The sequence below is a fragment of the Rana temporaria genome, chromosome 3 (assembly GCF_905171775.1).
Source record: "Rana temporaria chromosome 3, aRanTem1.1, whole genome shotgun sequence".
Classification (NCBI taxonomy): Eukaryota; Metazoa; Chordata; class Amphibia; order Anura; family Ranidae; genus Rana; species Rana temporaria.
The window spans coordinates 85,208,816-85,230,943 of record NC_053491.1 but is presented as its reverse complement, the minus strand read 5'-3'; positions in this window follow the sequence as shown (position 1 = coordinate 85,230,943).

The following is a 22,128-nucleotide window of genomic DNA, read 5'->3' as shown; positions in this document are numbered from 1 at the left end:
AATTTGGAGCATGCGCACTGGGTTACGTTCACGGACGGCGTTAGTCGAAAACGTCAATTACGTGGGGTCAGCCTTCATTACCATACAACATGCCCACTACATGGATAATTTGAATTCCGCGGGCTTACGCCGGACCACATATGCTACGCCGCCTTAACTTAGGGCGCAGGTTCTTCGTGAATACAGAACCTGTCTTACTAAGTTACAGCGGCGTAGCGTATCTGAGATACGCTACGCCCGCACAAAGTTACGGCGGGCTATCTGAATCTAGCCCTAAGTGTCTTTGAAAGCAGGACTGTTTCCCTACTATTACGTTTGAATCTGCTATTTCTCCTTCTGCTTCATCTCTACTCTTCACCACAAGTTTTATTGTTTTTACCCGGCTGGGTAATAAAGAGCACAGAAAAAGACACCTGTCGTGGATTCCATTACTGCTATATGCACCATACACCCCTCGATGGCGGAGGAACCGTGAGGTAACATGACACCCAAAACAAACCAGCAGCTCCTTCGGGGGTAGTACTACATTTATTTCTCTCCCTCTGTCTTTCTGACAGAGGGACTGTCCAACCTGTATAGTTTTTTCATCTCATCTTCATTTTTATTTATTAATTCAGTTACTGTATATACTCGAGTATAAGCCGACCGGAATATAAGCTGAGACACCTAATTTTCCCACAAAAAAAATGGGAAAACGTATTGACTCGAGTATAAGCCTAGGGTGTCCATCTGCATTTCCTCATTGTGCCTCACTTTGCCTTACTGTGTCCATGTGCATGCCTCACTGTGTCCATGCCTCATTGTGCCCATGCCTCACTGTGTCTATGCCTCACTGTGTTCATTCCTCACTGTGTCAATTACTCACTGTGTCCATGCCTCACTGTGTCCATGACTAGACTGAAGTTTAACATGGGAGTCTATGGAAGGGGTGCCCGGCTTTGAAAAATCGGTGCTCCCCAGCCGTAGGTCCCCTGGACAACAAACTTTGCACACTTGTAAAGGAAGAGTATGGCTACGTGTGTGCTAAGTTTAGCATCCAGGGGACCTACGAACGGTCGGTACCAGGTCCCCAAAATCCAGGGGATCAGGTGCAAAAAGGTGACTCGAGTATAAGCCGAGGGGGGCATTTTCAGCACAAAAAAATGTCCTGAAGAACTTGGCTTATACTCGAGTATATATGGTACATCTTTTAGATTTAGCAGGAATTCTGTGAGTTATGTTCTATTTGTGTCTGCTAATAATTTTATTGCATTTTTGGCAAAATATAGCTTTAATATTTTCTTGGGGGGGCTGTCAGTCGGTACGGGGCCCCGCAATTTCTATCAGCAGCCGTGATTGGATGATTAATTCAGCACAACGTCACTTTGATAAGTGAGCAGCCTATACTTATTTAGTAAATCACTAAATATCCACTAAATATCTGCTCTAAGATAGATCACAAATGGTTAAAATCACGTGTCCATGCAAAAGCTGGGTCTTGTGCCAGAGCAGAGCCTTGTATCAAAGGAAATGTGGTGTCCTGAATACCAGACTCAGTGCAGTGCTGCATCTGTGGGAAGTAATAACTTTTTTTATTAATGTTAAAGCAGTCTCCTGTCACAGTAAAAATAGTAAGTGAAAAGCACAATGCATACACTATAGAGTTTGAAAAATGAAATATAGCTGCCTGGAAATGCCTTTACTTCTTGTAAACTTGTTCATAGTTTTCAAGGTCTAAGAAATGACCTCAATGCTCATCCTAATTACAGAGAATCAGGGAATCGATCAGCATTTCTCTTTCTTAATAACACGACTGTGTGAGTGTTTTTCTTGCATAAGTAAATGGATTTGCTAGCCACTGACAGATGCCGAAGACCTGTTTACACCAGGTGGCCACAGAGATAAAAGGTATGTATTGATGAAAGTCATTTAGAAGTCAGTTGATTTATCCCCTTTGACTGAGATGAACAAGGTGAAGTAAGATGATCAAGTGATTGTCCTTGACCACAAACAAAAGAACATCTTGATAAATACTGCAGGACTTAAAGATATCAGAATCAGAACCACTGCAAAATAACTGCACAGTCACTTGACAGGACACCACAATATAATCTATAGGTCTTAATAATCGGATTTTTGACAATTGCAGTCCAAAAGAAATGCCAATGGAAACTGAAGTAACTGTTTATTAAATTTGCCCAACAAGAATGTTTTGGAAAAGGATTAGTTGCTTAGCTAAGCCAAGTGTGAGCTAATAGCCACTTACCATGCAGCAAATATATACAAACATTGTGTTATATTATTTGCATATGTATTAAACTTTTTTACATTATTTCTCGGCTTATAACAGGAGCAGTAATCTGGTTTATTATTATTATTATTATTATTATTATTATTATTATTATTATTATTATGACTTTTTTATATTTACATATACATTTTTTTTGTTTTTTAAGTGCATGTGACATCCGTTTTTTTTAGCCAGTGGAAACAGGCATAAATCAACTGGTGGGACCAACAGCCACAATCAGGCCTGGACTGGTAATAGGGCACACTGAGCATTTTCCTAGTGGGCTGGGGTCACTGGGCCGCATGTTCTAACAAGACCTGGCTAATGCAGGAGTCCTAAACCTCAGGGCAATAGACCCAGGGCCGGCCCTACTATGGGTCCCAGTGGGTCCTTTGGATCCAGGCAGCACTTTGAGAGGGGCAGCAAATTGAACCACGGACACCTCTCCTTCTCTTCTATTTACCCAGAAAATTAACGACCAAGATTATTTTCCAGCAGTTTTGTGTGTCATGATGACAACTGCCCCCCGATCTTGTCTGCCTGCCCCTATACTACCCTAGCCCACCCCTATACTGCTCTAGACTGTACATATACTACCCTAGCCTGCCCCTATACTGCCTTAGCCTATCCACATACTACCCTATCTTGTCCATATACTACCCTAGCCTGCCCCTATACTGCCTTAGCCTGTCCATAGACTACCCTAGCCCGTCCATATACTACCCTAGCCTGTCTAAATATACTACCCTAGCCTGTCCATATACTACCCTAGCCTGCCTATATACTACCCTAGCCTGCCCCTATACTACCCTAGCCTGCCCCTATACTGCCTTAGGCCTTAGCCTGTCCATATACTGCCCTAGCCTGCCCCTATACTACCCTAGCCCACCCCATATACTGCCCCAGCCCACCCCTTGGAAATTAATATAATGGTATGTCATGAGTTTGCATAGACAAGGTGTTGTTGCATGTAAATATGACTTCCTGATGAATTAAATTTTAATCATCATGATATAAAATAATGAATATAGGGGTCTTTTGGTGGGCGTGATTTTTTTGGGGGGTTTGGGGCAAAATGTCATTCTTGGACCCAAGTAGCACAATGTCTTGGGCCAGCCCTGCATGAACCAGTACCATTCCGTGGTCTGTTGATGATGGGGCCGCACAGCGGAGGTAAGCAATGACCGCAGTCTGGACAGGGCTAACACAGACTGCGGTCACCTCTCACCTCTTGCTATCCGGTCATGCCTGTGTCTCCTCTCCTGGCTTTGGTAATCAACAGCTTGTTAATATGATCCAAATCTGCAGCTCCTCCTACCCCTCTGATAGGATGACATCATCGGTGGGGTGGGAGACCCTGGAGAAGAAACAGCCTGAATCCTGTCTCTGCCCTGCCGAAGATGGGACCGTGCAGGGGGGTCTTCTTCAGGGGAAAATAAAGTGGAAACAGACCTAGATAGATAAATAAAAGAAACAGCAAACATATAGATATTTGCTGTTGCTTTCTTTTATCTACCTAGGTCTGTTTCCACCTTATTGTCCCTTGAAGAAGACTATATTTAGTTGAAGTGCGTTGTGAAATGAGTGGTGGCTATACAATAGATTCAGTACATGTTATCTCTGCTGATGTATGAGACCTTACTGTACATCAGACTAAAAACGTAACTGTATAGAGCAGAATACATTTTATTGTATAAATAAACTTTTTTACTTTTATAAAAAATACACTTGGTTTGAATTTCAAAATCCCAGGGGAGATACTTCTTTGTTTACAATTTGTTAAGGGATGGAGCAGTTATGTGACTCATGTTACACTCACCACTTCCATTTTTGACTGTAGAGAAACCATGTCATAAAAATTATAAAAGGAACAAAAGCTCCATATATACCCATAAAAACAATACATGGCTATTAACTACTTCCCAATTGCGCTATAGCCAGAAGACTGCTACAACATGGTCAGTCACCCAGTTCTGGAAGAGCATTCATGGATACTAGTTACAACTAGGGCTGTTACTGATTAAAATGTTTTTGTTCGATCAATGGATTTTTTTTTAATCGATTAATAGACTAATTTCGATTAATTATAACGCACATACAAATCCAACTACTTTTACCTGATCTCCTTGCATTGCAACTCTGCACTAGTCAGTGGTAAATGTGGTATACACTATATACAATCACCCGACACTAGTTAGTTTCCATAATCCATGACTTAACTTCACAGTTCACACAAATACGTTTTAAATTCAAACTGTAGCACTGACGTAAGTAATTTTTTCTTATTAAACTTTAAGAAAAACGTAGAAAGTTAGTTTAACTTTAATTATAAAATGTATCTTGTATATTGACTGTCAGTCACTTTATAGTAGGCAAGTAGGCATCACTTTAGCCAGTCACACAGACATACCAGAGTGTTTACATTTTCTGGAAGCAGACATGATCGCATTTTATTGACAATATACCCTTAAGAACTGAACAGTCTTTCGCACGGAACAGATATTGCCGATACACAAAGAATTGTCTGCACAAAACTGCTTAGGACAGGAAAACAATGGTTATTTTTGCCCCCTTCCCCTGATGGAGCCTGATGCATCCTCCTGCTCCACAGATGCAAAGGTATCTCAATCCAATGGGTGCAGTTTGCTTGCATCCAGCAGGGTAAGTCTCACTGTCCAGGCTGTCCGGTGACGTCAAAAATTTTGATAGATCAAAAGAATTTTGATCAATCAAAAGAATTTTCATTGATCAAAAAAAATTAAGATTAATCGAGGAATTAATCTTTAACCACTTAACATCCGCCCGCCGTCAAATGACGACGGGCGGAATGCTCTATTGTTCCGACAGGACGTCATATGACGTCCTTTCTTTTAAAGCCTCTAGGGCGCGCGCGCGCCGCTGGCGGCGTGCGCACCCGTCGCGTCACTGGAAACACGCGTGCCCGGCGTCAGGGAGAGAGGAGACCGATCTGTGTCTCTTGTACATAGGGACACATATCGGTCACCTCCCCCAGTCACCCCCCTCCCCCCACAGTTAGAACACACCCAGGATACACATTTAACCCCTTCCTCGCCCCCTAGTGGTTAACCCCTTCCCTGCCACTCACATTTATACAGTAATCAATGCATATTTATAGCACTGTTCACTGTATAAATGTGAATGGTCCCAAAAATGTGTCAAAAGTGTCCGATGTGTCCGCTATAATGTCGCAGTCCCGAAAAAAAAACGCAGATCGCCGCCATTCCTAGTAAAAAGAAATTTAAAAAAAATCATTATGCCCCCTATTTTGTAGGCAATATAACTTTTGCGCAAACCAGGTTATTGAGATTTTTTTTTTACCAAAAATATGTAGAAGAATACGTATCGGCCTAAACTGAGAAAAAAATATATATATTTTTAAAAAATTGGATATTTATTATAGCAAAAAGTTAAAAATATTATGTTTTTTTTCAAAATTGACGCTCTTTTTTTGTTTATAGCCCAAAAAATAAAAACCGCACCGGCAATCAAATACCACCAAAACAAAGCTCTATTTGTGGGGGGAAAAAGGACGTCAGTTTTGTTTGGGAGCCACGTCACATGACCGCGCAATTGTCAGTTAAATCGACGCAGTGCCGGAAGCTAAAATCTCGTCTGGGCAGGAAGGGGGTGTATGTGCACAGTAGGCAAGTGGTTAATTTCCCCAGCCCTAGTTACAACACATTGTTAGTGTAACCTTGACCCAATGTAAATATGGACATTTTCAGCAATGACCACCAGCATTTAACTGTCCCCGTAAACACTCCTACATTTACCTATGGCCTATACCACTGCTGGGGTTGATTTATTAAAACTGGAGAGGTCAAAATCAGTGCAGCTCTGCATAGAAACCAATCCGCTTCCAAATTATTATTTTTTTGCCAAAGTTTATTTGAACAAGCTGAAGTTAGAAGCTGATTGGCTACCATGCACGGCTGCACCAGATATTGCACCCTCCAGTTTTAGTAAATCAAACCCACTGTAAGTGTGTCTGAGACTTGATGTGAAGCAGATAGAGGTTTTCAACAATCAAAATCTTCATTAGCACCACATTTTCACTGCTGCCTGTAATCTGTCCCTAATTACTACATGTCTTACTACATGTCAAACACACAATAAACAATGGAAACCTTGGCTTATACAGGAAGGGGGCTGGTACCAGGGCCGGCGCTAGGCATAGGTAAGTCAGGCGGCTGCCTAGAGCCCCAGGGTAGGTGGAGCGGCAAAATCCAGATCCCCAGCCACTCGCTGGGGATTCGGATCATTAAAATACCTCCTCGACCAGTATTTTAAAAAAACATGCCTTATGGCGCCAGCCGCCAGGCTAGGGGGCGGTTTGCGCCTGTGGAGACACCACCTTCACCACACCATCCCCAGCCCGCAGCGCCGTTGCCTGATGCCATGGCTGAGACACAGAGCCGAGCTGGAGCGGAGCACAGTCCAGAGAACAGGCAGTACACAGGAGGAGCGCACAGGCGGACAGCGGCCACTGGTGGCAGCAGAGAGCTCCCTGCAAACTTCATGACACGAACATGATGGCAGGGCGGGTGCGATGGAAGCCTTGCATGCAAGCCCGGGCTCGCCGCGACGTCCGATCTCTAGCCCCCCTCCCGGCCGCCCGGAGATCCACCGCGAGAGGAGCAGACAGATGGGCAGCAGTGCCACCTCTCCCCAGAAAAGCCCCCGCCGACTCAGGTACACAGTGGAAGCACAGGCAGGATGCTCAGTGCTGCAGCCTGTCACAAGGAATAAAAAATGTACTCTGCTGTCAAGTTTACATTGCACTGTGTACAGAGGGGGAACTGGTTTGTGTGTGTAGGGGTGTACAGAGTGGGAATGTGTGTGGGGGGGGTACAGAGTGGGACCTGGTGTGTGGGGGGGTGGACAGATGTATGTGTGTGGGGGACAGAGTGGGAACTGGTGTGTGGGGGGGGGCAAATGTGTGTGTGTGTGTGGGGGGGGGGTACAGAGTGGGAACTGGTGTGGGGGGGGACAGATGTGCAGGGGGGTACAGAGTGGGAACTGGTGTGGGGGGGAGACAGGTGTGTGTGTGTAGGGGGGTACAGAGTGGTAACTGGTGTAGGGGGGAGACAGGTGTGTGTGTGTGTAGGGGGGTACAAAGTGGTAACTGGTGTGGGGGGGCAGGTGTGTGTGTGTAGGGGGTACAAAGTGGGTACTGGGGGGACAGAGTGGAAAATGGTGTGGAGGGGCAGATGTGTGGGGGAAACACATGTGCAGGGAGGTACAGAGTGGGAACTGGTGTGTATGTGGGGGGGGGGGCAGATGTGCAGGGGAGTACGGAGGGGGAACAGATGTGTGTGTGTTGGGGGGGGTTACAGAGAGGAACTGATTGGGTGGGGGAAGGAACAGATGTGCAGGGGGTACATATAGGAACTGATGTGTGTGTGGGGGGGTTAAGGGGAACAAAGGTGGGGGTGCAGAGGGGAACAGGTGTTCAGGATGATACAGTGATGGGATGATCTGAGGTGTAAAGGTGGTAGAATTGTGGTGATCTGAGACCTAAAAATATAGGAATTGGGGTGATTTGAGGTGTGAAGGTTCAAATCCAGTTTTGTAAAAAAATAAATGCAGATCCCTTTGCAGGTCAAAAAATGTGCATTTTTTATTGTTTTTACAAGGAGCGTAGCATTGTCAGTGTATCTGTCGCTCGTACAGACAGGCAGTTACACAATTGGCCTCTCTGTATACTGCTCTAGCCTAGAAATAGGTGAAGAGGCACCGCAAAAATCTCAGTGAGGGGCGGAGCGAATGGTGCGTGGGGGGGTGGGGCGGCAAAATGAGGCTTCGCCTAGGGTGTCAAAAACCTCTCTGATTGGCCCTTGTAAGCCATCTGACCAGAGTTCAGAGACCAGAAAATGCATGACTGGTAATTGGTTGCCATACAGGGAGCACATGCTACCTGTTATGGGCTTACGTTTTATATCCAGATATCGCTATAGTGCAAGAGTACACCCCAATCTTTATGTCTGTAATTTGGTGATCTGGGATCTCTTTTTGTATCGTGTTTGTAATGCAGAACATATATTCTGAAATATACCCACTGCAGACTTTTTCTGATTTATTGAAAACTTAACGGATCGATATTTAATTTGGCTGCACTAACAATGTTTAGGCTTTTAGAAATAGAAATGCACTTCATGAACTTCACTGCCATATTTCATCATGATTACCACTGCACTTCCTGGTGACTCAATGCTCTTTACAATTTTAAAGATTCAATATAGATTTAGAATGGCAACTGTGACCACACTCATAGGTTAAATTGAACCACCATATTCCAAGGTAAATCTCCAGAGAGAGAGCGTGTCAAAAATTGGGAGGTGATCTAAAGTTTTAGAGGTGCAAAACAGAAAAGTGTTTTTCGTGCTTAGGTTTGAGGTTATATTTGGGTGCTAGGAAGTCTTTCAAAGAAGGGGGATTATGTACTTTAAAGTGGATCTTCACCTAAAAACTAAATTACCACTCATCTCTTCCCCCCACACTCCCATCTCTTCCCCCAACCCCAATTCTCACAGATCTGTTTTTGTTTTTTGCTTTTTTTGTCAGGGATGGGTATTTTTTTGGGACAGGTACACACTCCCACAAATCTTGCTTAATTGAGAATGACATCAGCTTGCCTGCCTGCAACATCCTGGCATATGTCACAATGTCACACATCCTAGGGGGCTTCAGGACTAGCCCCACAGAACTGTCATGTCTTGTGCATGAGCAGTGGGGAACCTGGCTGTGAGACTTCAGGAAGTCACAGCCATCTACCAAATCCAATATTGTGGCACCAGAGAGCCAGGGTTAAACTGAATTTTCATTAATGCAGAAGTGCAGCAGCTATCTTCAAGGAGACCACTTTGTAATGCTTGTCTATGGAGTGTCTCCAGTGCAGTTGGCAGCCATCTTGGCTGGGTCTGGAATAATCCTGGAGGACATTGATTGCCTAATGCAACAAAGCAAGGAGAGGTGGGTCTGCAGGATGTTAAGATGAAAAGACAAAACTATCTCTAAACTAGCAGGGGTGTTAGAAAAAACTAGACTGCTGCTGCTGGCTGAACAGAACCCTGCCATTGCTGACCATAATCGGAAGAGCCTGCTCATTGCACAGGTCCTTGCCTTAGAGGCATGAACTTTCTCCCTGGGAAGATGTGAAGTTTGATTTGATTGTCTTGTGTGATCAGATTGTACTAAAGAGCACCCCCACCACTTGTAAGGAAGGAAAAGAGGGACTGTCTCAGCAAGATTGAAAGTGAGACATCACAGTAACACCTATCCACCTATACAGGTGTTACTGTGATGTCTCACTTTCAATCTTGCTGTAATGGTATTTTTTATATGGGAATCCGCTCAAATTATTTCGTGATGGTTAAAAATCCAAGTCATCAGGAACAGCGATCTTAGGACTTAAACTGAACCAGAACATATCTGGAGACCCAGAAAAGGGCACATTGGGTCTTGTAAGAGACTAACATTCCACAAGTTAATTTGTCTGCTGGGAATTGTTTTTTTTTATCATCAATCACTGACCAGTGTTTTAGCAAGTTAGGACAATATTCATATACTGTTGCTAGTTAAATGCAGTTCAGTTCTGTTAATTTCTATAAATCTGAATAATGCAAGTGTTTAACCATATCTCTCAGCGTAACTTTATTGCCCTATTGATTGTTTGTATACGTACAATTGCTAATCCTCTCTTCTTTTAGGTTATGCCTGATTCTTTAAAATGCCTCAAAGTGTATTACTGTATAAATTACACTGGCAGTGAAGGGGTTAACATCAGGGGAGATCAAAGGGTTAAATGTGTTCCCTCAGTGTATTTTCTTACTGTGTGGGGGAAGTGCTGACAGGTACAATACAGAGATCGCTGTTCCTAATGACTTGGATTTTTAACCATCGTGAAATAATTTGAGCGGATTCCCATAGAAAAAATACCATTACAGCTCTATTGTCCCATGGTTGTTTATATTTTAAATAATATGTTACCCTAAGATAACGCACAGGAATTACTATACACCGTACAAACTGCATAGGATATTTCCGTCAAATCCCCAAAATTGCTGGAGATGTACCGATGTCCCGGGAAACTTTATTCATATATTTTGGTCCTGTCCGAAGATAGTGATATTCTGGAGGGAGGTGTTGAGAGTAATTGCTATAACAACAACAGTTTCATTAGATCAAAAGGCAGAGATCTGCCTACTAGGATTTATAGAAAAGGACATCGGCTCTATAGCAAAAAGAACTCAGGTGGGCCTACTGCTTTTCTATGCAAGAAAGACGATAGTGCTAAACTTGAAGAAGGCTGAGGCTCCCTCATTGGTTCATAGGAAAAAAATAGTAAATAGTAATATACCACTATATAGGGAGACATGTTGTAATAGAGATATGATTAAGCACAAGATGTTTGTGTGAAACGCGTCTACGTGACTTTGTGTTGGTGTCTTTGGTGTTATCACTTTGAACAATAGAAGGCAATCGGAATTCCTGGATGTGCAGCCATTTCTTTTCTTACTGTAATAGAGGATATTAGGAGAAGAATGAAATATGAAAGAGTATGGGCAAGTTGGATAGGGAATCTTATAAGGGCCTAAGGACAGAGAGGGTACAGAGAGGGGGTAAACCATTATGGAAATTATCAATTAAATTTATGGAAGCTCTTGTGAGAGCAGATGATGAAAGTTGTGAATGTATATTGTATATTGGAAAATAAAGAGATTTATAAAAAAAAAAATAATATGTTACCCTCAACATTTTATATTCCCGATATGTGCCTGTTGTACTATGTGCTTGTATGAAAAAGTATCCTGTTCGCTTTGTGTGAAATCCCCCTGCACAGCCTTTCCCTGGGAAGACCAGTGTATGGTTGTTTCTCCTTCTCCACCTCTCTGAGCTCCTTATGCAGTTGAGAACAGAGATTATGTGATCACTTATAAAAATATAAAAAATATATAATATTTTTTTTATGTATACACACATGTTTTTCCTTTCATTTCTATTTTAATCGGAATGGTTTGATTTATAGGGTGGGAGTTCATTCATGACTGGGAGAAAAATATGTACTGTATGTGTAAGGACTCATTCAGACTATGAGTTACACATTAAAACGTATATTTGTGTGTATTGAGGTGCTGTTCATCTTGAATGACCTGAGGGAAAAAAAAAATTCTTGCACAGTAGCAACTCAGCTCACATAGATGCACTAAATATTCACATCTATGCACTGAGGTGTGCCGTAAAACAGGTGCATTTTTCTTTACTGCATATGGGCAATTTAGACTTCATGTACACTGCTGCTGGCAAACGGATGTCTAGGAGCAGTTTGGCAATTGTTTCAACTGCTCCTGAACTTTCCTCTATGTTATCGTATCAGTACATGTACACAGGGTTATTTATAGTCGTTTCTAGGCAGTTGAGTTTAGAGGCTTTTTGTGGAACCCAAAAAATGCATTCAGAAGCTGAGTTTAGAGCAATTTCAATCACCAAACACGGCTAAATGAGGCTAAACGCAGTAACTCGCATTTAGCAGCGTTTCGTTTACAGATGTTTTTCATTTTAACACAAACGTGGCATGTAAATGTGGCTAAACTGATGTTTTTGGACGCCAGTTTCTAGCTGTCAAGTTAAATCGTTCAGGAGAGGTTGAACAACGTCCCATGTACATGAAGCCTTAGATATAAGCTGTTATTCCTGTCTATTAAACAGTATGCACATTGGTTTTGAATGAAGTAGCTACTGTTTTAACTGTTTATAGTAATGTTTTTTTTTTTTTTTCAAATCATTTTGTTTAATAAAACCAAAGACGTGTTTTAGCTATATTGGTAAAGAAAAGTATTATGAGGACTTGTGTAGAAAGATGCTGAATGCAGAAAGTTCAACTAAGCACTAGTGTGTATTGTGCCATACACCTCTATTAACACTTCCAGGGCAAATGTTTGGGAGGCATTTGGAGAGCTTCAAGATTGCTCTGAGAATCTATTTGTTACACCTCTGTCCTTGTGTATATATAATGTATTAGTGTCCTTGTGTTGTGTACATCTTCCACTGTCTGTGTAGATACAGTTCTCTTAGAAGAGCTAATCAGTGGCGGCCAGTGGTAAAAACAGCACCAGTTGGTTGGTCGGGTGGACGGTCGTCAGGCGCGTCTGGTGCACTTACCCAAATCTATGCATCGCTTTACCGGCGGCTTCCCTTGCTTGTTGGTGACGGTGGCGGCAACGACTTCCCTTCCTCTGCTCTCCACAGGCATTGTCAGTTTCTGTTTTCTCCCTCCTCCTCCTCGGCGGCCAGTCGGGAGTCTTCTCTTTTTGGCCAATCAGAAAATGGGTCTCAGAACTGCTTCTGATTGGGCAAAACAAAACAGATTTTTCTGGACAGCCGCACTCCAAATAAAAATTGCCTTTATTGTAAAATCCAAAACCACACTACAGGTCACAGCACACTGGTCAAGGTGACGCATTTCACACTGTACTAGTGTTTAATCATAGCTGATTCATGCTTCTGATTGGCCGGATTGAGGATCAGTGAATATTCAATGCTCTGCTCTCTGAACCCACCCTATTTTTAAGCCTATTAGAGCCTATGGCTCTAATCAGGTGCTTAAAAAAAAATGCTGCTGTAATCCAAGTGCCTGGCATTCTGAAAGGGGCCGGACGCATAAATAGGGGGTGGCCGTGGCTGACGTGGATATGAATCTATCCATTATTCATATAGGGGGTGGCGTGGAAAGAGGGGGAGGCGCCTGGGCGCCCCTAATGGATGGTCCTCAACTGGAACTAATACTACTAAAACACACAATTTATCCTCATCAACTAATTATTATATACAGTAAGGATTAGACAACAACAGAAGAGGAATTGTATTTTGTTACAGCACAAATAATGATTTGCATCATTTAATATCTCCTAGTAATGTGCTTCTGAGGTTCTGTTAATGGTTTAGGATCAGCCTTAACTATTTTTTTTATAGAGCAAAGCAGCCATTAAAACAGTCAGTTAAAGCCAAATAAAAGCACAGCTACTATAATGGATGATCACATATTCCTTTTTAAATAATGACGATGACAATTTAAGTAAACATTACAATGAATGGTATGCATATTAATTTTAAAGTAATGCTCACAATGACGGTGATAGTTGCATTTGAAAGGGATTAAGCCATCCATGCAGCAAAAGTACTGCTATATATTAGCAATAAGACTTACAAACAAATACATATATTTATATATAAAAATAGCTAAAAAAACATTATTGTCAGTTTTACTGAAAAATATCAGGGTTTCATTGTATTTCTCAGGAGGATCCCTTGAAATAATTTGTAGGTCTCAGGGAACCTCTGAAAAAAAAATGAATATTTCTGCACAGTGCACAGTATGTTAACATTATCTGTAAGCTGCTGATATAATAATAAATACAAGAATAAGGAATATGATGTGCTATTAATCACCTAGAGCAGATTACTGTTTTAAATTCCTCCTTTCTATACAAAACAATTTTCAATAACAGTCATAAAATGCAGTATAGCTAATCATAATAGGCAGTGGAGATGTTACATTTAAGATAAGTGGAAAGATGCCCTCTTACACTGATGGTCTATGTAGTGCCCCTTACATTGGTGGTCAGTTGAGCAGTAGAGAAATCATCCTTGTCATTGGTGGTTAGTAGAGAAACCCCCCTTATATTGGTGGTTGGTGTAGTGCCCCTTTACATTGGTGGTCAGTGAATGTCTCCTTGCATTGCATTTCAGTGCAAAAATTGTTGCCAGTAACGTGTCCCTTTACATTGGGGATACAGTTCCACATATTGATTCCATAAACAAAAGTTGTACACAAAGGCCCAGATTCTCAAAGGGCTTACGACGGCATAGCGCCATGTACGCCGTCGTAAGTCCTAATCTGAGCCGTCGTATCTATGCGACTGATTCTTAGAATCAGTTACGCATAGATATCCATTAGATCCGACAAGCGTAAGTCTCTTACGCCGTCGGATCTTAACTGCAATTTTTTTTGGCCCGCTAGGTGGCGCTTCCGTCGATTTCCCCATCGAGTATGCAAATTAGCTAGATACGCGAATTCCCAAACGTACGCGCGGCCGATGCAGTAAAGTTACGACGTTTACATTAGGCTTTTCCCGGCGTAAAGTTGCCCCTGGGTCTATGAGGCACAACCAATGTTAAGTATGGCCGTCGTTCCCGAGTCTAAATTTGAAAAGTTACGTCGTTTGCGTAAGTCATCCGTGAATGGGGCTGGACGCCATTTACGTTCACGTCGAAACCAATGACGTCCTTGCGACGTCATTTGCCCCCTGGGATATTTTACGGACGGCGCATTCGCCATTCGTTCGGCGCGGGAATGCGCTTCATTTAAATGCTACACGCCCCCTACCCATCGAATTTGAATTCCGCCGGGTGATTTACGTTACGCGCCGCAACTTTACACGCAAGTGCTTTGTGAATAAAGCACTTGCCTGAAAAAACTTGCGGCGGCGTAACATAAATCAGATACGTTACGCCCGCCCATTTTTACGCCGATCTACGACAATCTGGTCTTACATTGAAGGTCAGTGGAAAGATGCTCTCTTACACTGTTGGTCTATGTAGTGCCCCTTACAATTGTGGTCAGTAAAGTGGTAGAGAAATCACTCCTTTTATTGGTGATTAGTAGAGAAATCCTGCTTATATTAGTGGTTGGTCTAGTGCCCCTTCACATTGGTGGTCAGTGGAAAAATGTTCTTTTATGTTGATAGCCAGAGTAGTTCCCAGTTGCATTGGTGGTCCATGGAGAAATGATTCTTTATAGTGGCATTTCACTGAAAAAAATGTTGCCTTACATTGATGATCAGTAACGGGCCCCTTTACATTGGGGATACAGTTCCACATAAAAATTCCATAAACAAAAGTTGTACAAGAAGTGTGGTTCAGTGGATAAGCAATTGGTTAACCCCTTGTTGCCAGCTGCCACCAGTCCTTTAAGGGGTATGCTATGCGGGAGGTGGGCGGGGCTTATGGCAACGTGACCACTGTGATTGGCTGTCATGGCGGTCACATGATCGGAAAAGTCCCATGCAAACTGCAATCGTGAACTTTCCGCGAGCCACCAGTCACTGTGCCAGGAGCGCGCAAGGCAGCACAGCTATTGCACACAAATACGCAGCCACTCGGCACCAAGGCACGGCCGCCGAAAGGCCACATATTTGCATGCGTTCTGCACCAAGTGGTTAAAGGACAGATAACCGAGTGTGTTTAGTAAATGAGGTTCATCCTGAACAGAGACCAATCACTAGTGGCTTACTATTAGGTTCCATACCAGGTCCTGCTCTATTTATTTTGTGTGTAAATAATAAATCTTAATGTTGGTGGGTAAGGTATGAATTTTTGCCAATGACAGAAATGTATGTAATAGGGTTGATATTCGTTGATATTCCTGGAGGTGTTTCTAACTTGAACCATGATTTAGCATTGCTGGAAAAATAGTCAAACAGTGGAAATGTGAATTCTAGAGCAGTGTTTCTCAACCTTTTTCCAGTCGGGGCGCCCTTGAAAAATATTTTCAGTCTTGAGGCAACCCTGTCCAAGACTTGGTTCACGTCGCTATGTGTTGCGGAACACGCGCAAAATCGCGCTCGTTCTTGACACACAGACAAATGCTCTGCTCTTTAGGGGTGCCATTAATTCTTAATGGTGCCCCATCCATTGTCAAACATGGGTTGCTTTTGTTGTGGCACAATTTAAAAAAAAGGGTCAGGGACTTCTTTCCCCGCATTACTACGGGTAGGGAAATGAATGGGCTGCCCTACACGCAGCACGCATCCACACAGAACCAAGAGCTTGTTCACATGTCAGGCTGGAGGGGCAATAAAACCACATAGTTGAGCTGTTTTTACCACCCCCAACTTTTGCCCCTTTAGCTGCAGAGGCAACAGCTGGGGGTGTAAACATGCTGTGGCTGCAGCTGGAGGTATACCCAGGGTGATTGGGGCTGCACTGCAACTACCCTGCAACTGTGTGCATTGCATTTACAGGCTTAAAACAGGTGGTGAGGAGGCAAGATATGCCTCTTCACTGGCTGACAAATGCCCCTGAAAAGCGATATGAACACAAATAGCTTTTCAGAGGAGCAGCAGTCCTTGCTGCTATCTCGAACAAGCCCTACAAAAGTAGTTCTGATGGTACAGGAATAGGGGGGTCAGGATTAAAAGTAACATACATACAGACAGATGCGCACACACACAAACAGACACATGTACAAACACACACACGGGGGACGTTGTGGTTAAGTAAGAGTACTAGCCAGCTTTTTGTTGTTTTTCAATTTGGTATGGATGAAGGCAGTAGAAAAATACACTGACATTGTACTTTTGATACAACATGGTGAAAAAGTTAAGGAGGGCAGTCATTTCTATATGGAGCTAAGCTTAAGAACATGGCAACATGACTTTAGTTTGTATAATTTTACTGAAAAGGCAATAGAATTCCATCAAAGGTATTGGGTCAGTCAACAGCAAGTAAATGTAAACATATTTTGAAAAAACATACTGTAGGTAAACAAGGGCACGCTTAATGGACCATTTGGTATTTTTTTCCGTTACTCAGCTATGTTTCTATCTGTTCGGCAGAGAAATTTCTCTGTACATTGATAGTCACTATAGTGCCCCCTTTACATTGATGGTCAGTGCAAAAATGTCCCATAGAATTGGTGGTTTGAGTATTACATCCTTGTATTGTTGGTCAGTTATAGAAATCCACAATACATTGGAGGTCAGTGAAAAAATATTTAAAGCGGTTGTAAACCCGCACCAAATTTTTTTATTTTTTTTCTCCTGCAAGGCAAAAGTCATAATGAGCTAATATGCACCGCATATTAGCTCATTATGAAATACTTACCTCGGAACGAGGTGTGTAGAACTTACCTGGTTCACGCCAGGCGAGATATCATCTTGCCTCGGCGTGTCTTCGGCCCCATACACACGAGAGAATTTATCCGCGGATACGGTCCAGCGGACCGTTTCCACGGATAAATCCTCTCAAAGATTTCCGCAGATTTCTCTGCGATGGAGTGTACACACCATCGCATTGAAATCCGCGCGGAAATCCTCTGGCGATGACGTGTCGCGCCGTCGCCGCGATTATGACGCGGCGACGGCGCGACGCTGTCATATAAGGAATTCCACGCATGCGTCAAATCATTACGACGCGTGCGGGGAATCCCTTTGGACGGATGGATCCGGTGAGTCTGTACAGACGAGCGGATCCATCCGTTGGGATGGATTCCAGCAGATGGATGTGTTGTGCATGTCAGCAAATATCCGATCTGCTGGAATCCATCCCAGAGGAGATTTCTCCGCGGAAACACATCCGCTGGCGTGTACACACCATAGGATCTATCCGCAGAAACCCATTTGCTGGGATTTATCTGCGGATGGATTCTATCGTGTGTATGGGGCCTTCCGGGTATCGCCACTCCAGTGCTGTGATTGGCTGGAGCGGCGATGACGTCACTTCCGCGCGTGCGCGCGGGAGATTTAAATTCGGCAAGGTCCGGCGGCTGCCGGTCCTTTCGCCGTAGATCCCCCCTGCGCCGCGGCGCATTGCGAGGAAAATATCTCCTAAACCGTGCACGTTTAGGAGATATTCTCCTTACCTACAGGTAGGCCTTATTATAGGCTTACCTGTAGGTAAAAGTAAAAAAAGTGGGTTTACAACCACTTTAAATAGTGGTACGTGTAGTGCCCCTTTACATTGGTAGTAAAGAGAAAAGTGCACCTTTATATTAAAGATCAGTGTCGAATTTCCTTCTTACAGAAAGAAAACTGGTCCCTTGCCACTGTCTCTGCCAAGTGATATACAATAGGCATGAAAACTATGTAAGCACCACCAGGGAGGAGATCAGGCTGCTATTGCTGAATGTTCCAGGAACCCCTAGCAATCTTTGGAGGAACCACATGGTTCCAAAGAGCCCATATTGAGAAAAAGCGATCTAGGGGGAATTGTGGAACTTAGAAATTTGTATAGGTAATTAAACAAATAATAAAGATGATATGGGAAAAGGTGTTAAAGGATATTTTTGTTCCCACAGCAACCAATCTTCATTTAATTCCAGACTAAGACTGCAGAAATGACAATTGGAAGCTGATTGGTTCCAATGGCAAGCAAGAAACTTTTCTTATAACACTTTTTTTTAGAAAAAAAAATAAAAATATATATTTTATAAAATCTTTATAATGAGGCATTCTATAAAAGTTTGGTATATATATATATGGAAGCATTGAAAATAACATACTTTAACCACTTAACCCCCGGACCATATTGCTAGTCAAAGACCAGAGCACTTTTTGCGATTCGGCACTGCGTCGCTTTAACTGACAATTGCGCGGTCGTGCAACGTGGCTCCCAAACAAAATTGGCATCCATTTTTCCCCACAAATAGAGCTTTCTTTTGGTGATATTTGATCACCTCTGCGGTTTTTAGTTTTTGTGCTATAAACAAAAATAGAGCGACAATTTTTAAAAAAATGAATATTTTTAACTTTTTGCTATAATAAATATCCCCCAAAAATATATAAAAAAACATATTTTTTCCTCAGTTTAGGCCGATACGTATTCTTCTACAAATTTTTCATAAAAAAATTGCAATAAGCGTTTATTGATTGGTTTGCGCAAAAGTTATAGCGTTTACAAAATAGGGGGTATTTTTATGCCATTTTTAATAATATTTTTTTTTTACTAGTAATGGCGGCGATCAGCGATTTTTTTTCGGTACTGCGACATTATGGCGGACACTTCGGACACTTTTGACACATTTTTGGGACCATTGGCATTTTTATAGCGATCAGTGCTATAAAAATGCATTGGATTACAATAAAAATGCCACTGGCTGTGAAGGGGTTAACACTAGGGGGTGGGGAAGGGGTTAAGTATGTTCCCTGGGTGTGTTCTAACTGTAGGGGGGGTGTCCTCACTAGGGAAAATTACTGATCTTCTGTTCATACATTGTATGAACAGAAGAACAGCATTTCTCTCCCTGACAGCAGGGGAGGGCTGGGCCAGGGGGCAGGGTGGCAATTGCCTCCCAGGCCGCTCTAACTTATGTTCAAGATGGCCCACAGCTGCTGCGCTCTACCATTTTCTTTTTTATTTTGCACTAGGAAGTCAGGCCAGGGGCACGGCCACAGCCACAGCAGCTGACCACTAGCTGTTGCATTCCGGGAGTTGTAGTCCATGCTCAAGCTCCCGGTGGGTGGAAAACAGAGCAGCACAAAGGAAACTACAACTCCCTGGGACCGGATTCTTGGAAGCAGGCAGTGCGTGGCAGGGAGTTGAGATGCTGGGATGCTGGGAAGCAGGGCTGCAGGGCTGGGTGCTGGCTGCAACTTGACCCCAGGTCCAGGAACATTACCACCCAGGAGGCTGTAGCGTGCAAGGACCTGCTGAGCTGAGATCACAGGGTGAGAGACCATGACACACCTAGCTGACCCCCCATCCCCCCCACATACACCCCATGAAACCTGCCCCAGTGATCAGGCTGCATTGATGGGCACTGCAGTTGGCTGCACTGATGGGCACTGGTGAGGCTGCATTGAAAAACCAGGTGGGCCATGGATGGTGAGCTCATTCATCGGTTCAATGGGCCACTTGACTGGACTTGCCCCCCAGGCCTAAGGCTGCCAGCCCTCCCCCTGACAGTGACACCAGGTCTCTTCCTTCTATCTAAGTACCCATGGTAACATTTTCAAAAGAAATGGTTCAGACTGTTTTTCGGCCCCATTATAAAATCAGGCAGGGTGGCTAGGTCTAGAAACTTCACAAACAATTCTGTACAATTTTGCATCATCTGTTGCTCTATAATGCACACTATTTTGGAGCCTGGTTCAGAATCTGGTAAGGAATTTTAAAATTTTGAAAGTTCACAAATTTAAGAAAAAAAAAAAAAATCAGTCAACCACAACTGATAGTACTTTTCAGAACTTTGCTAATTTCTAGTATCTGTGACATACATTTAATTTTACATTATCAACATGTTACGCTAAGAATGAACTGATTTTCAAGTTATATTGCAAAACAGAATGTGCATTTTATATCAAAGCTTGAGTCATGATTTGAAATGACGATATAAAATCCAAAGAGAAGCGCTGTTTACATTTAGGATAGATGCCAGAGAAATCATAAAGTATACTACCTAATAATATCCTATATATTGGAATGTTGTAATGTCAAAGATTTAAGCAACACAGCATTCCATCTCCTGAAAATAATAATACATAATAATACAAAAATAATAACAATGGCACATGAAACGGAAATAATATAAAACAAAATAAGCTTAGGATAAAATGCGAAGATGTCCTTAGCTGATTTCGTATTTATTTTACTGCTTTGCGATACAAACGACTATGAAATCTGAACTGTGAATTTTCAAACCTCCTTTTTCCTGTCCACAACCTGACTGCCATCTTCTTTGGACAGTTCAATTTTCAACCGTTATGAGTTTCTAAACTATGAGAAATGTACTAAGACATAGTGCTAGAAGGTGTGAGTGATTAATATGTATCCTGCAAGGACAGGCTTACCACTGCAGCTGTCAGCCTCCAGCAGGAAAATAGAGATTTATAGGTTTTAAGAGTCTTTGTATAAAGAGATGTGTTATTTAGTGTGACTTGAATGCACAGCAGTACAATACATTCTCAAACATATTTTTTCAAATAAGTGGGACATTTTATGTAAAAATAGAACCAGCTAGTGAAAGATACCAAGGCCATTCTGCTTAGAGAAGAACTGAAATTATTCTACTCCAAACTATAATATTTGTACATGGGGTAGGCACATTTTCTCATTACATGCTCAGACCCTGCCTATTGATTTGCAGCCCTACACAGTGGCTGTGCTTTACTGTTCCTCCTCACAAAAGTCTGTGGGTTTACAGACCCATTAAAAGCCATGCACTGTCTTGGTGAGGGATACCTTATTAGGTGTTTTTAGTAAAATTAAAAATAAGCTAAAGTTTGGTCCTTCAATCTGCAAAACTGTACTTCCTGACATATGTAGAAGCAGAGAGCATTCAATCATTAGCTGGATACATGCTAGGATTAGCATAAAGTCACATGACCAGGTACTCAAAGCCATTCTCTCACCAAATTAACTAGGACTTATCAATTATTAGATACTGGGACTCTAATGCCGCGTACACACGATCGGTCCATCCAATGAGAACGAACCGATAGACCGTTGTCATCAGTTAACCGATGAAGCTGACTGATGGTCCATCGCGCCTACACACCATCGGTTAAAAAAACTATCGTGTCAGAACGCGGTGACGTAAAACACAACGACGTGCTGAAAAAAAAGGAAGTTCAATGCTTCCAAGCATGCGTCGACTTGATTCTGAGCATGCGTGGATTTTTAACCGATGGTTGTGCCTACTAACGATCGTTTTTTTCCCATTGGTTAGGAACCCATCGGTTAAATTTAAAACAAGATTGCTTTTTTTAACCTATGGATAAATAACCGATGGGGCCCACACACGATCGGTTTTGACCGATGAAAACGGTCCATCAGACCATTCTCATCGGTTTAACCGATCGTGTGTACGAGGCCTTAGAAGCACAATTCATGTGTCAGAATACCATCAAGAAAATTCACTCACATTTTGCAGATGCTGACCACATTGAGGACTCTAGGTATGTCCACAAGTAATAAAACAAAGTATCAAATAAATATAGAACCGTGGTTCAAAAGATAAAACAGCGCTATAAAGGTTATAGTGAGTAGCCCCAGACAGGAGCTTAAATAAAGAAACAGGGGTGATGTGTTTGGTGATCAGAAAACAAGGCGTAAGTGCACCC